This window comes from Zingiber officinale, chromosome 3A, assembly GCF_018446385.1.
Source record: "Zingiber officinale cultivar Zhangliang chromosome 3A, Zo_v1.1, whole genome shotgun sequence".
Lineage (NCBI taxonomy): Eukaryota > Viridiplantae > Streptophyta > Magnoliopsida > Zingiberales > Zingiberaceae > Zingiber > Zingiber officinale.
In genome coordinates this window covers 28,074,440-28,090,088 of record NC_055990.1, presented here as the reverse complement: position 1 = coordinate 28,090,088, position 15,649 = coordinate 28,074,440, and positions in this window count along the sequence as shown.

Below are 15,649 nucleotides of genomic sequence, written 5' to 3'. Positions count from 1 at the left end.
ATCAGGAGGTATCAGGAGCCTCCTGATCGGTCCATGGACCAATCCAGGAACATCCTGATCGGTCTGTAGACCGATCAGGAGACGATCAGTACTCGCTGATCGGTCCCTGGACCGATCAGGGAACTTCCTGATCGGTCGGTAGACCGATCAGAGAATGATCAGTGGCCTTGCGTACCGGATTGATCTGATCGGTCTCCGGACTGATCAGGGAACTCCCTGATCGGTCTGTAGACCGATCAGAAAGTGATCAGTAGCGGGCTCTGCGTGCCAGGCTGACCTGATCGGTCCGTAGACCGATCAATGTCTGATACTTAGATCTCTCCAGTAATTTCAGTAACTGAAATTAGTAATTTCAGTAACTGAAATTAGTAATTTCAGTAACTGAAATTCATAGAGATGTTCGATAGTTCGTGGAAGTTTCTCTAGGAAAACTTCCAAGTTCAGAACCTAGAACCTGGAGGATCTACAAGCATAACAATTACCTAAAAATTATGGTCTGAACTTGTTTATAGTCCTAAAGTTGCAGACATTTAGAAAACAAACAACTTAAGGCCTGAAAATTGAAACTTTTGACCTTTGTTATGTTCAGTTTCAAGTTTGTTAAATATAACCAACTTGCTATCATTCTTTCAAGGACTTGTCCTAGTATCAATCAAAATCATGAAAACATCATTCAAGTGTATCAAACAGTCCATCAACCAAAGTTTCATAATTTCTAGGTAAAGGTCCAACTAAGTTTCCTTGGTTGGAATATATGAGTAAGATCTAGGAACCAAATACACATGAATTATGTAATGGTCTTCCCCATACTCAATTTATGTCTCTTCAACCTAATTATTCAAGGGATGCATGATACATTTTGAATAATTCGGCTGATCCTAGCATCTCACCCCATTTCTAGCAAACAAAAATCATTTGTTAAACCTTATAGTTTGTGTGAGATGTTCCCAAGTTGCCCAAATTAATTTCCCTATTTCTCTTGTTGTTTTAATTGTCCTTATTGATCATGATGAAGTCCTAATGGCCTATTGAGCCAAACACATTCCCAATTCTCTCCTCAAATGACTAAATTCATTTTCCGGAAGAGGTTTGGTGAAAATATCGGCTAGGTTTGACTTTGACTCAACATAGGTGAGTGCAATGTCTCCCCTAGCTACGTGATCTCTAATGATGTGGTGACGCACTTCAATATGTTTGGTCCTTGAATGATGGACTGGGTTTTTTGTTAGGTTTATTGTGCTGATGTTGTCACACAACACTTGCACTCCCTTATACGAAAGTCCATAATCTTCTAGAGTGTGGATCATCCACAACAATTGTGATACACTCTCTCCCATGGCAATGTATCCAGCCTCGGTCGTGGAGAGAGCAACACAATGTTGCTTCCGACTTGACCAACTAACTAATGATGAACCTAAAAATTGGCAACCCCCACTAGTGCTTTTTCGATCCAATTTGCATCCAGCGTAATCGGAGTCGGTATAACCTATCAAGTCAAAAGACTCCGTGCGAGGGTACCATAGACCTACTCGAATTGTGCCCTTAAGGTATCTCAGAATTCTCTTAACTGCAATTAAATGAGATTCCTTGGCACAGACTTGATATCTAGCGCACATGCCCACAGCAAAAAGTATGTCCGGCCTACTAGCTGTGAGATATAGAAGACTACCAATCATGCTTCTATATTGCGTTAGATCAACTGGTTTTCCACTCTCATCATTGTCAAGGCGAGTGTTTGTCGCCATTGGAGTGGATACTTCCTTAGAGTCACTCATTTTGAATTTCTTGAGCATCTCTTGAGTATATTTTGTTTGATGGACATAAATGTCATCTCGAGTTTGTTTGATTTCAAGTCCAAGGAAGAATGTCAATTCTCCCACCAGACTCATTTCAAACTCACTTTCCATGTGAGTGATAAATTCATTCAAATAACCCTTGTTATTTGAGCCACAAATTATGTCATCGACATACACCTGGGCTACAAATATGTTTTCACCATCTCTACACAGAAATAGTGTTGGGTCTATTTGACCTCTCACAAAACCCTTTTCTAATAGGTAAGTTGACAACCTTTCGTACCAAGCTCGAGGTGCTTGTTTAAGCCCATAAAGAGCTTTCTTGAGCTTGTACACGTGGTTTGGAGCTTCGGTATTCACAAACCCCGGTGGTTGTTCAACATAGACCTCTTCTTTAATGAAACCATTTAAGAAGGTTGATTTGACGTCCATTTGATAGAGCTTGAAGCCTCTATGTGCAGCAAAATCTAGCATTAAGCGGATGGATTCTAATCGAGCCACGGGAGCATAAGTCTCATCATAATCAAGGCCTTCGACTTGACTATAGCCCTTGGCTACAAGTCTTGCCTTGTTTCTTACTACTTCTCCCTTTTGGTTTAACTTATTTTTGAAGACCCATTTGGTTCCAATAATGGTGGTCTTCTTAGGTCTAGGAACTAAGTCTCACACTTGGCTCCTTTCAAATTAACCTAACTCATCTTGCATAGCTATGATCCAATCAGGATCGTGCAATGCCTCATCAACTAATTTTGGTTCGATTTCTGAGATTAAGGCGACCTCATTAGACTCATTTCTAAAGAATAACCTAGTCCTAACCCCTTGTTGAACGTCTCCCACAATCTGGTCTTGGGGATGACTAGAGGCTATCCTAGATTGCCTTGGTGTTGGCGGTGCCTCATGAATGGTCTCACTAGACACAGGCAAGGGCTCAGTATCAGGTAAAGGATCAGACTGAGTCCTCTCTTACCTTTGCTCATCGTCATCAGAGTCAACTTCGACTCTTTCTATGTTTTGATCATTTAAACTTAGATTTCTAAGTTCAAATTGAATTTCTCCTACATCCTTTGATTGATCATTCGATTTAGGGATTTCTTCAAATGCTACATCCGAGGACTCTTCAATCAACTTAGTCCTAATGTTGTAGACTCGATAGGCTTTGCTGGTTAGAGAGTACCCGACTAGTATCCCTTCGTCAGCCTTAGCCGTGAACTTTCCAAGATGATCCTTGGTGTTCAAGATAAACACCTTACAACCAAACACCCTAAGATGCTTAATTGTAGGGGTTTCCCAAACCAAAGTTCATGGGGAGTCTTTCCTAAAAACCTATGTATCAAGACTCGGTTTTGCACATAGCAAGCGGTATTTACCGCTTCAGCCCATAAGTAGCTCGGTAATGAGTACTCATTGAGAATGCTTCGTGCAGCCTCTTGCAAGACTCGATTTTTTCTCTCCACAACCCCATTTTGTTGTGGGGTCCTTGGAGTAGAGAACTCATGCCTATATCCTTTTTCTTGACAAAATTCTAAAAATCTATGGTTTTGAAATTCTCCACCATGATCACTTCTAATTGTTTTAATTGTTGTCGATTTTTCATTTTCAGTTCTTCTACAAAAAGAAACAAAAACATCTATGGTTTGATCTTTATTTTTCAAAAAGAAGGTCCATGTATATCTAGTAAAATCATCAATGATCACTAAACAGTATCTACTCTCATTCAATGAAATAATATTACTGCAATCAAACAAATCCATATGCAATAAATCTAAAGCAGTAGATGTACTTACAGCGCTTTTACCTTTATGAGCCGCTTTTGTTTGCTTACTCTTTTGACATGCATCACATAATTTTGTCTTTTGATACTTGATGCTTGGTAAGTCTCACACTAATCCTTTATTGGCCAGCTTTCGAATATTCTTCATATTTACGTGGGCCAATCTTCTATGCCACAACCATGATTCTTCTTCTTTTGACATGAAACACTTAGCAGAGGCATTAGTAGCACTTTTAAAGGATACTTGGTAAATGTTATCTACCTTTGTGCCTACTAGTACCGTGTCAAGTGTGTCAATGTGTTTGACCAGACATTGACTTGAATGAAACTCAATTGTGTAACCCGTATCACACAATTGGCTGACACTTAGGAGATTAAAGGTCATCCCCTTGACTAGAAGGACATTTTTGATTTGGAGACATTCGGATATTTGAATATCTCCAACTCCTATAACCTTAAGGCTACCATTATTACCAAAAGACACATTACCTCTATTTTTGTTTTGAAGGGTGGTAAAGAGTGACTTGTCCCCGGTCATGTGCTTGGAGCATCCACTATCAACAAACCAAGTTGATAGATGCTCCCCCTTGACAAATGCCTACAAGACACGAAAGATAGATGTTTTAGGTACCCAAATCTTGGGACCTAATGCATCTACAATGAAAGACCTAGGAACCCATGCCTTGGTCACACCCTTCCTAGTCTCATGAATCCTAGAAGCATGTGATTTATGAAATTGGGTTCTAGACACTAAGGAAATGAAACTAGACTCCTTAGGTTGATATTCTAATCCAGCCTTGTTGTAGACTGCCCTTTGGGCATTTAGAATCATATCTAAGGTCTTAGAGCTAGTTGAGAATTTCTCAAGCATTTTCTTGAGTTTCTCAACTTCACTCTTTAGGGCATTATTTTCATCCTCAAGAAGCTCTTGATGAAGGTCATCAACCTCATCTTCCCTAAGAGTCTTCAAGTGTTCTACTTCTTCTTTTAATAATTTGATTTCAATTTTTGATTTCTTAAGCAGTGTAGATAAATGAGCAATAGTCTTATAGCATTTTTCTAAATGTGGAGAGGTTACCTCTTCATCATTCGAAGATGATGAAGCCGCGGCTGATGTATCACTTCCGGAGTCCGATTCCTCCCTTGCCATGAGTGCTAATTGACGAGTGCTTTTCTCCTTCTCTTCCTCCGATGAGCTTGAGGAGGATTCATCCCAAGAAGCTTTGAGAGCTTTCTTCTTCTTGACCCTTTCTTCCTTCTTCTTGAGTTTCGGACACTCGCTCCGATAGTGTCCTTTCTTGCTACACTCATAACAAGTAACGTTAGTCTTATCAATATTTTGATCAATAGACTTACCTTTCCCTTTGTATCTTCGGCTCCTTCTCATGATTCTTCTCACGAAGTTGGCCATCTCACTTGATGATGATCCTCCTTCATCATCGGACTCGGAGGAGGATGAGGATGTAGGAATTTCTTTCTCCTTCTTCTTTTCTTTCTTCCTCCTTCCATCCTTGCTCTTTTCTCCTGCAACTAAAGCAATACCTTTCTCTTTTTGACCCTTGTTAGCAAGCTCATGAAGTTCCATTTCACAAAAGAATTCATCTAACTTAACAATTAAGAGGTCCTTGGAGACCTTGTAGGCATCTACCATAGATGACCACAAGGCATTCCTTGGAAAAGCTTTGAGAGCGTACCTTACGAGATCGCAATTTTCTACGCGTTCATCCACGGAATGAAGACCATTGATGATCTCCTTGAACCTTTCGTGTAGTTCACTTACCGTTTCGTTCTCCTTCATGGTGAGATTTTGTAGTTGGTTAAGGAACAAGTCTCTCTTGGCGATCCGAGAGTCTCGAGTTCCTTCTTGGAGCTCGATGAGCTTGTTCCACAAATCCTTTGCACTCACGAATGGACCTACCTTGACAAGCTGATCTTTGGCTATTCCACATTGTAGTGTGACCACCGCCTTGGCATCGGCTTGTCCTTTGCGAGTTTGCTCGGCGGACCACCTCGATGACTCTAGTTCCTTACCTTCTTCATCCTTCGGAGGTGTGAAACCTTCCTTGACCGAGAACCACATGGAGATGTCGGTCTTGAGATAATACTCCATACGACTCTTCCAATATTAGAAATCCGCTCCATCGAAGTAGGGTGGACGATTGGTACTAAAACCTTCCTTCATAGTCATCTTCTTGCTCTTTAGGGTGTTAATCCGGATGAAGAGCGCCTTGCTCTGATACCACTTGTTAGGACCTTCGGATGGCTAGAGAGGGGGGGTGTGAATAGCCTCCTTTAAAAAATCCAATCAATTTCCTCACAAGATTTTGTTAGCATAGAGGAAATAAGTAAAATGAAAACTGATGCAAGGAAAAGAACAAACCACCACTGACAAAATGATGTACGAGGTTCGGGGATAACTTGCCCCTACTCCTCGGCGTGTCCGTAAGGTGGACGATCCCTTGATCTTTCGGTAGATCACACCCCGGACAAAATCCGGCTAAGTGTTTCTCCTTCTCGGTGGAGTAACCTCTCCACAAAAGTCACAGAATAGATTTGAAAACAAAGCACAATGACTTACAGAGTTTTGTGGCTAACGGAATGAACAAATGAAACTTACAGTCACGAAGCAAAATGCATGCAAAGACAGAAGGAAGTCTTTAGTCAAGAGCTCAACAACACAGCCTCTTGATCGACAGAGAGTTTTTTCAGAACCTTAGCAAACCTCTCTTCTTCCTTCTTCTTATTCTGCTTTCTCACTGTACCGAATCACTGTCACCTGTGTCGAATCGCTGCAACCAACTCAGGCGTCGCCAATCACTCTTCCTTCTCATCTGGTTCTCTGAACTCACACCAATACCATCCATGGTCTTCACTGGTATCTCTGAGCTCGAACCAATGAGCAAGAGTCCAACTGATCGCGACCAGTGAACGTTGAAGCCCGAATTGCATCACTTGCAGTGAAATACAGCATAAAGGGCACTTGTTCTTATTCTTCTGATGGAGCTTCATTTGAAATTAACCAATGGCACGATACCTGCAACCTGTAACTTAAAAATCTCACAGCAGATGATTTGATCAGGTGAATCAGAAGTGAATCAGAAATATCAGAGAAGCGACATGCTTTGTTGATAGTGACATAAACTTTCAAAAGAGTCATAAAGACATGATCGGTCTCGCAGAGTCCGATCGGTCGTGGACCGATCGGGAGGATGCCTGATCGGTCTCATGGAGTACAGCACCTATTCGGTGCTCACTCGACACATTCCTAGAACAGAGTGGAGGATAATTGAGCTCGATTGACCTTGAGGTCCGAACGATCTGACCGCGGATCAGGGAAATTGTTATTCACCGATGACAAGAGCTTGTCGGTCCACGGTTGCTATGCCAACTCCAATCGAGCTGGAGGCCCAGGATGGTCCGACAGTCTAGTTTTCCATACCAAGCTAGAGCCCCAGTCGGATATCATGTCCGATCGCTCATGTAACTAATCCTCTGACCTAGTCCGGAGAACGAGCTGCCGAGCCCTCTCCGACTTTGTCCGGTTCAGAGAACGAGCTACTGAGCCCTCTCCGACTTTGTCCGGTTCAGAGAACGAGCTACCGAGCCCTCTCTGACCTAGTCCGGAGAACGAGCTGCCGAGCCCTCTCCGACTTCGTCCAGTCCAGAGAACGAGCTACCGAGCCCTCTCTGACCTAGTCCGGAGAACGAGCTGCCGAGCCCTCTCCGACTTCGTCCGGTCCAGAGAACGAGCTACCGAGCCCTCTCTGACTTTGCGTGCCAAGTATCCGTACTTGGACTTTTCCTCTCCTCATGATCATCCTTGATCATCAATCAGTCTGAGTTTAATTAATATCTTATACAAACTTAAATCAGTGTCAACATCAAAACAACAGTCAGGTCAGACTGTATCAACAGTTACCGCCCCCTAGGATTTTTCTCCACCTAGGGTTACCACCCCCTAGGACCTAAGGTTACCCCCCCCCCCCCATTAGGATTTTTCTCCACCTAGGGTTTCCGCCCCCTAGGACCTAAGGTTACCCCCCCCCCCCCCCATTAGGATTTTTCTCCACCTAGGGTTTCCGCCCCCTAGGACCTAGGGTTACCACACCTTAGGATTTTTCCTTCACCTAGGGTTACCACCCCTAGGACTTAAGGTTACCACCCCTTTGGATTTTCACTTGCCTAATCACAGTTAGGACTTTCCTAAAACCTCATTTAAGTACGTTAGATAACAATACAACTTAACTTTGAAAGCCTTTGCCATTATCAAAATACGGGTTCGATCGTCAGATGCTTCCTACACCAACAATCTCCCCCTTCTTGATTATGGCAATCGAAATTTAATGTTAAGTAAAAACAAGCATAAGTAAGCAGATGCACAAGTAACAATTTTTTTTTTTAAGTTTTAGTATGAGCAAGCATAAGTAAACAATTTTAGACGCAAACAATTTTTAGACGCAAAAAAACTTAAGCTAAAACTTTAAGGTGTAAGGCTCCCCCTTAATTAGAGTTTTCTTTTTAATTTTATGCTACTCTCCCCCTTTGCCATACATCAAAATATAAGGAGAGTAAAGAAACCATGTATTTAGGTAGATTTGAAAAAGATTTTGAGAACGGTTTAGTCATACTTTGAAAAAAATACTTAGCTTTTTAGAAGAAAATGTTCTTGTAAGACTTTTAGCTAAGTCATAAATTATTTCAACTTTGAGAAATAACTTAGCTAGTTTTGTGATATCAAAACACTTAGTTAAATTTAAAAAAGCTTTTTCCTTTTGAAAAAAAAGTTTTGTGATAAGTTTTGAGAGACTTAGTTAAATTTTAGATGCAAAGAGGGAGGGGCTTAACTCATAAAAAAATTTAATTGAGGTCATTCATTCAAATTCAAGTAATCCTCCAAGCATGAGAAATCATTTAATCCCCTGAGCCAAATGTCTAACTACTAGCTACTAACTGCTTACTTAGAGGGTAACAACTTTCACTTGGTTAGTCAAGTTAAGTTGAAAATCCAGTTAGATTTGACTAAGTCAGGATCACTTAACTTGATTACTATATTTTTGGTATTTAATGCCCAGACTTACTGCGATGCATAAAAATAAGCATACTAAAGTCTAGGTTGTACCCTATGCGTCTCACGCCGTTCTAAGTTTATTTCAAACACAAGCAAGTTAAGCCTAGGGTGTTTGTGAGATGCTCTGGCTGAAAACTAGGGGAACATGTTTTCTAGGGTTTGTGCTTAGGCTAAATTCAAATTTTTGAAAGTCTAGTAAATTTGGGATTTTGAAAACAACATTTTTCTTAGAATTTAAAAAAAAATATAAAAATCAAGCTGAATACATTCTATTCTACTAAACACATTCCTATCTGTCTTCTAAGTGCACTAAACTCAAGTTCATGTAAGGGTTTTGTGAATATGTCAGCTAGGTTTGATTTGGACTCAACGTAGTTAAGTACAACATCTCCCCTAGCTACGTGCTCCCTTACAAAATGATGTTTTATATCTATGTGTTTAGTCCTTGAATGGTGAATTGGATTTTTGGTTAAATTGATTGAACTTATGTTGTCAATTGAGATTTTAGTATTTTTGATATTCTAGTTGATAGTCTTTAAGGGTATGCATCATCCATAGTAACTGAGATGTGCATTCACCTAGGGCTATATATTCAGGTTCAGTGGTAGATAAAGCAACACAGTGTTGCTTTCTGTTTGACCAACTTACTAGGCATTGTCCTAGAAATTGACAGCTACCACTTGTACTTTTTCTATCTAGCTTGCACTTGGCATAGTCTGAGTCAGAGTAGCTGGTTAGATCAAGGGTGCAAGATCTAGGGTACCAAAGTCCTACATTTAGGCTTCTCTTAATATGCCTAAGGATTCTTTTGACAAGGGTTCAGTGAGACTCTTTTGCACAAGATTGGTATCTTGCACACATACCTACTACGAAAATAATGTCTGGTCAGCTCGTAGTTAGGTATAGTAGACTTCCTATCACACTTCGATAGTATTTCAAGTCTACTGGTTTATCTTCTAAGTCTGAGTCAATTTTAGTATTAGTATCCATTGGTGTATTAATAATTTTTTGTTCTCCATTCCAAATTTTCTAATTAATTCCTTAGCATATTTAGTTTGATAGATATAAATTCTATCTTTGATTTGCTTAATTTGTAAACCTAAGAAGAAATTAAGTTCACCTACCAGACTCATTTCAAATTCATTTTCCATTAGTTTGGTGAATTCTTCTAGAAATTTAGAGTTGGTTGATCCAAAAATAATATCATCTACGTAAATTTGGACTATAAAAATATCTTTTTCTAAGGTTTTTACAAAAAGGGTTGGATCTATTTGATCTTGGTTGAATCCTTTTGATATTAGATAATTGGACAGACGTTCATACCAAGCCCTAGGTGCTTGTTTTAGTCCATATAGAGTCTTTTTTAGTCTAAAGACATGGGTTGGTTGTTCTAAGTCCTCAAATCCGGGGGTTGGCATACATATACCTCTTCTTTAATAAATCCATTAAAAATACAGATTTTACATCTATTTGAAATAGCTTGAATCCCTTATGTGCTGCATAGGCCAGCAACATCCTAATGGATTCAAGTCTGGCTACAGGGGCATAGGTCTCGTCATAGTCTAACCCTTCTATTTGATTGAATCCTTTAGCTACTAACCTACCTTTGTTTCTAACTATTTCGCCTTGATCATTTAATTTGTTTCTAAAGACCCATTTAGTATCAATTATGGTCTTGTTAACGGGTTTAAGCATTGATTCCCAGACATGATTTCTTTCAAATTGGGTTAATTCTTCTTGCATTGCTAAGGTCCAGTCTGGATCTGGTAGGGCTTCATCTATAGTTTTGGGTTCAATTTTGGAAATCAAGGCTATTTGGCTTAGGTTCCTGTAAGATGACCTAGTTCTGACTCCTTAAGTTGGGTCACCCAATATTTGGTCAGGTGGGTGATTAGTACTTGTTCTAGTTGGTCTTATATTTGGGTAGGTAATTGGTTCTTGTGATTCATTAACTTCAGGTTGAATTTCGTTATCATTTTCTGTGTTTCTTGAATTAATATTTTTTGTATTATTATTTATTATATTGGGTGGTTTATTTTCTTCATCAAATATTACATTTATTGTTTCTTCAACTTTTAGGGTGTTTTTGTTGTAAACTCTATATGCCCTACTAGTTGTTGAGTACCCTAAAAATATTCCTGGGGTTGTTTTTGATGAAAATTTCCCTAAGTAGTCTTTAGTGTTTAAAATGAATACTTTACACCCAAATACTTTTAAATAGTTTAAGTTAGGAATTTTATTATAGTAAATTTCATAGGGTATTTATTCTGAAATTTGTTAATTAAAATCCTATTTTGTATATAACTAGTTGTATTAATTGCTTCAGCCTAGAATTAATTAGATAGTTTATATTCATTTAGCATGGTCCTAGTGGCTTCTTGTAGAGTTCTGTTTTTACGTTCTACTAGACCATTTTGTTGAGGGGTCCTAGGGCAAGAGTATTCATGCTTATACATATTAAGTTCACAAAATTCAATAAAGTTATTGTTTTCAAATTTCCCCCCATGATCACTTCTGATCCTTTTTATTTGAGTGTCTTTTTCATTTTCTATTAATTTACAAAGGATTTTAAATACTTCAAAAGTTTCATCTTTAGTTTTTAAAAATTTTACCCAAGTAAATCTTGAGTAGTCATCGATTATTACTAAGCAATATTGATTTTTGCTTAGTGACTTGGCTCCATGCGAATCAAACAAGTCTAGGTGAAGGAGTTCAAGTATTGAAATTGTTCTATTTAGGTTGGTTAACTTATGGTTTGACTTGGTTTATTTACCTTGTTGACAAGCATCACATGTTGAATTATCAATGAATTTTAATTTGGGTAGACCTCTAACTAGATCATTTTGACTCATTTTTGAAATGAGTCTAGTATGAGTGTGACCTAGTCTCCTGTGCCATAGCTCAGTTTCCTCGTGTTGTGTCAGGAGACACTTTGAGGATGTTGGTAGGTTAATTGTGTATACATTATTTGTCCTAATGCCCTTAAATATAACTTCAGGGTTAAAAGCATTTTTAATTGTACACCCAGATTTGGTAAAGTTAACTAAGTAATCACTATCACATAATTGGCTGATGCTGAGTAAATTAAAGTTAAAAATTTTCAACTAATAAAACTTTTCAAATAATAAAGTCTGAATTGAATTCGATGTTACCTCTTCCGATTACCTTATGTTTACCGTCGTTGCCGAATGCAACTGAGCCTAGATTTTTTAACTTGAGCTTTGTGAACTTCAATCTATCTCCAATCATATGTCTGGAGCATCCACTATCCAACATCCATTGATCCAATTCCTACACATAAAGTATCTGAATTGGTATCATTTTGATGAAAAGATAGTTTGATTGAAGTTAGCTCCCAAATGAGTGATTGTGAGATGATTTATTGATTTAATCTAATTGGATTTAAATAGGTGTTGGTTAAGTTAATTAAATTGGTTAAGGTAATTTGTGAACTTTTTAAAATAAGTTTTAAAAATAATTTTTAAATAAGTTTTTTTTAATATTTTTTTTAAAAAATAAGTTTTTGAAATAATTTTTAAATAAGTTTTTAAATAATTTTAAAAGTGTTTTTGAATAAATTTTAAAAGAGTTTTAAAATAAATTTAAAAGAGTTTTTAAATAAATTTAAAAAGAGTTTTTAAATAAATTTAAAAAGAGTTTTTAAATAAATTTTAAAGAGTTTTTAAATAATTTTAAAAGAGTTTTTAAATAAATTTTAAAAGAGTTTTTAAATAAAATTTAAAGTGTTTTAAAATAATTTTAAAAGAGTTTTTAAATAAATTTTAAAAGAGTTTTTAAATAATTTTAAAAGATTTTAATTTATTTAATTTGATTTTTAATTAATTTAATTTAATTTTAATTAATTTAATTTTATTTTAGTTCATTTATTTTAATTTTAATTAATTAAATTTAATTTTAATTAATTTAATTCGATTTTAGTTAATTTAATTTAATTTTAGTTAATTTATTTTGATTTTAATTAATTTAATTTAATTTTAATTAATTTAATTTGATTTTAATTAATTTAATTTTGTCCTTAGTCATCTCACCCAATCTAAATTTTTCAATCAGGGGATCCTATAATTTTGTGAGATGAATTGGGTTCAGTTATATGATTTGGTTTAACTTTGTGTTAGATTCAAGTTTAGTTTTGGGCTCAACAAATAGTATTCTTTGGATAAACTTCTGGGCTATGGTGAGTCACTTGGACATCATTAAAGTAACTATGCCTTCGAGATTTTCCAAATAGTCTCATCCACTGAACTTAATACAAAACCTTGGTCTAACTGGTTAGGATCCATAAAGGGTAGCTTCGGTTAGTTCCACTTAGCCAAATGCACCAGGTCGAAGTCATATCTTCCTAGACATGCATAGACTAAGCTTCTCTAACGTACTATCATCCAAAATTTCACCAGTACCATAGGTCAAATTAAACTTGTTCCCTTTTCTAATTAGTTCTAATTACCCTGCCGGGTAGGTTAGTTTTGGAGATGCCAGCTAATCTGAAGTCTCCTCCTATATTATTGATTTACCTTTTATGGTTTAATTTATAACTTAGATTTAAGTTTTTAATTTAATTTAATATTTAATTATTTTCTTTTGATGATTTATCTTTTTATTAATACAGTTTTTCTTTTGGCTTCCCCTGGATCATAGCCTCGATATGATCTATCAAGGTTGTGTACTTGATCCTTGGGGACCCAATATTGACCAAGCCCAACTTGATTAACTAGTTGGACTTAGGTACCCATGCTTGGACTATTTTACTATTATTTGATCTATTCACTAACGATAAATAAGATCGATATTTAGTTTTAAATCCTAATTCGGACCTGTTGTAAATGACTCTTTGTTTTCCAAGAATTAGGTCAAGGTTCTTGGAGGCCAAAGAAAACTGTTCCAACATTTTCTTCAAATCCTTGACCTGAGTTTTCAGGCTAGAAATTTCTTCCTCAAGCTTTTTGACTTGAGTTGAGTTTCCAGTCTGAACTGGGTCAGGTAAGGATTCGAAGTTAGTCACTTCTTTAAGGGTTGTTACCTCCTTTAGAAATGACTTGATCCTAATGTTTGATTTTGCTAATTTTCTTATTAAGTAATTTACTAAATTGTATAAACGTGGGATACTTACAGCGGGGTCAGACCCTTCGAAAATGGATACGGATCCGTAGCTTCTCTCGGACTCAGCTTCCGATTCGTCCTCACTTCCAAATTCTTTGATGTAGTCCCGGGCTGTCATCGCGAGAAAACTCGTCTGTTTAAGTTCTTCGTCGTCGGATTCTTCCAAGGATGATTCGTCCTAGGTCGCCTTCAGAGCCTTCTTTTCCATTGCTGCTTCTTTGCATCCTTTTGATTTGGGCAGTTGGCTTTGAAGTGCCCCTTCTGATTGCAGCCGTAGCATGTTACTTCGAATTTTACCTTTGACTTTGGTTGAGCCTCTTTGGATCGAATTGCCTTCTTGAGGTCTTTCTTGGTGAAGCCTTTCTTTTTCTGGTAGAGTTTTCTTACTAAGTTGACGAGTTCAGTCATAAGTTCGTCGCCTTCATTTTTTGAGTTAGGTTCTTCATCTGACTCTGGTTCGGTTCTATGCCTCGATCTCGGTTCGCGCATCATGCTACTACCTGCAACCAAAGCTATACCCTTCTCTATCGAGCGTGCATTAGTCTGCTCATGCAATTCAAATTCAGAGAAGAGTTAATCTAATTTAATGGAAGACAAATCCATAGAAACCTTGTAGGCATCTACCATGGATGCCCACAAGGCATTTCTCGGGAAGGCATTTAAGGCATACCTCAATATATCACGGTTCTCCACTTTCTGTCTGATCACGTGAAGCCCATTGAGTAGATCTTGTATTCGGGCGTGGAGTTGACTAGCCGTCTCATTTTCCTGCATTTTAATATTATATAATTTATTGAAAAGAAGATCTCGCTCACTTACCTTGGTTTCTGATGTACCCTCATGTAGTTCGATTAGCTTTTCTCATAGCTCTTTTGCACTTGAGAACGGTCCTACTCTATTGAGTTCCTCCTTTGTTAGACCACACTGGAGTATACAGGTTACCTTTGCGTTTGCTTCTACTTTCTTTATTAGTGTTGCGTCTCAGTCCTCGTATGGTAGTTGCTTGTCGGTGCCATCAGTTGGTAGTTGGAGCCCGGTTTTGACGATCATCCATACTTCAAAATGAGTCTGGAGATACGCCTCCATCCGGCCCTTCCAGTACCCGAAGTCGTCTCCGGTGAAGAGTATGGTCGAGCGTTGCTATAACCTTCTTGAAGTGCCATTTTAAAACCTGCACACAAAGAAAGCGAATTTGTTCCAAGATTAGGTCTTGGATTAGTAGTGTGGGATGTATAAAGGAAAAATGAACTCGAGTGGTGTTGCACCAACTTCGAGCAAAAATCGATTCGAGCGAGAAATAGATCGGAATATAGTAATTATACTAATTCCGGTCGACTCCGACAAAAAAACTGAAAATACCACGAAAAATTGCTTGATTGGTGGTTGCACCAAATCGAAGTTACCCCGCTCTGATACCAATTGTAGGATCGAGAAGCGCTAGAGGGGAGGCGGGAGGGGAGAATAGCGCTCGTGGCTATTTCGTTCGATAAAAAATGTTTTAAGAGTAAAGCAGTCAAAATAAGTAAAGCAACCACATAGAAGACACCAAGGGTTTACTTGGTTCGGAGCCTAGGGCGACTCCTACTCCAAGGCCCGCGATCGTGGATCGCTTTCGGTGGGCAACAACTATAATATTACAAATCTTTTACAACTTTCGAGTACAAGAACTTAAATAAAGAATTTGCAATACCGACAATACAAATGTTGAAGGAAGCAGTCGTCAGATGTCAGAGTGGCAAAGCGTCGTTTGAGCGTTTGGAGCAGCGTATAAGTGCACAGTATGTTATGTTTGAATTGATTCCTGAAGCTGCAGCTCAAAGCCCCTTTTATAGCTTTTATGGATCTGATCCAGATCCTCAAAGTTCGGGATTAGCTTTGACCCAAAGCAGATCGGTC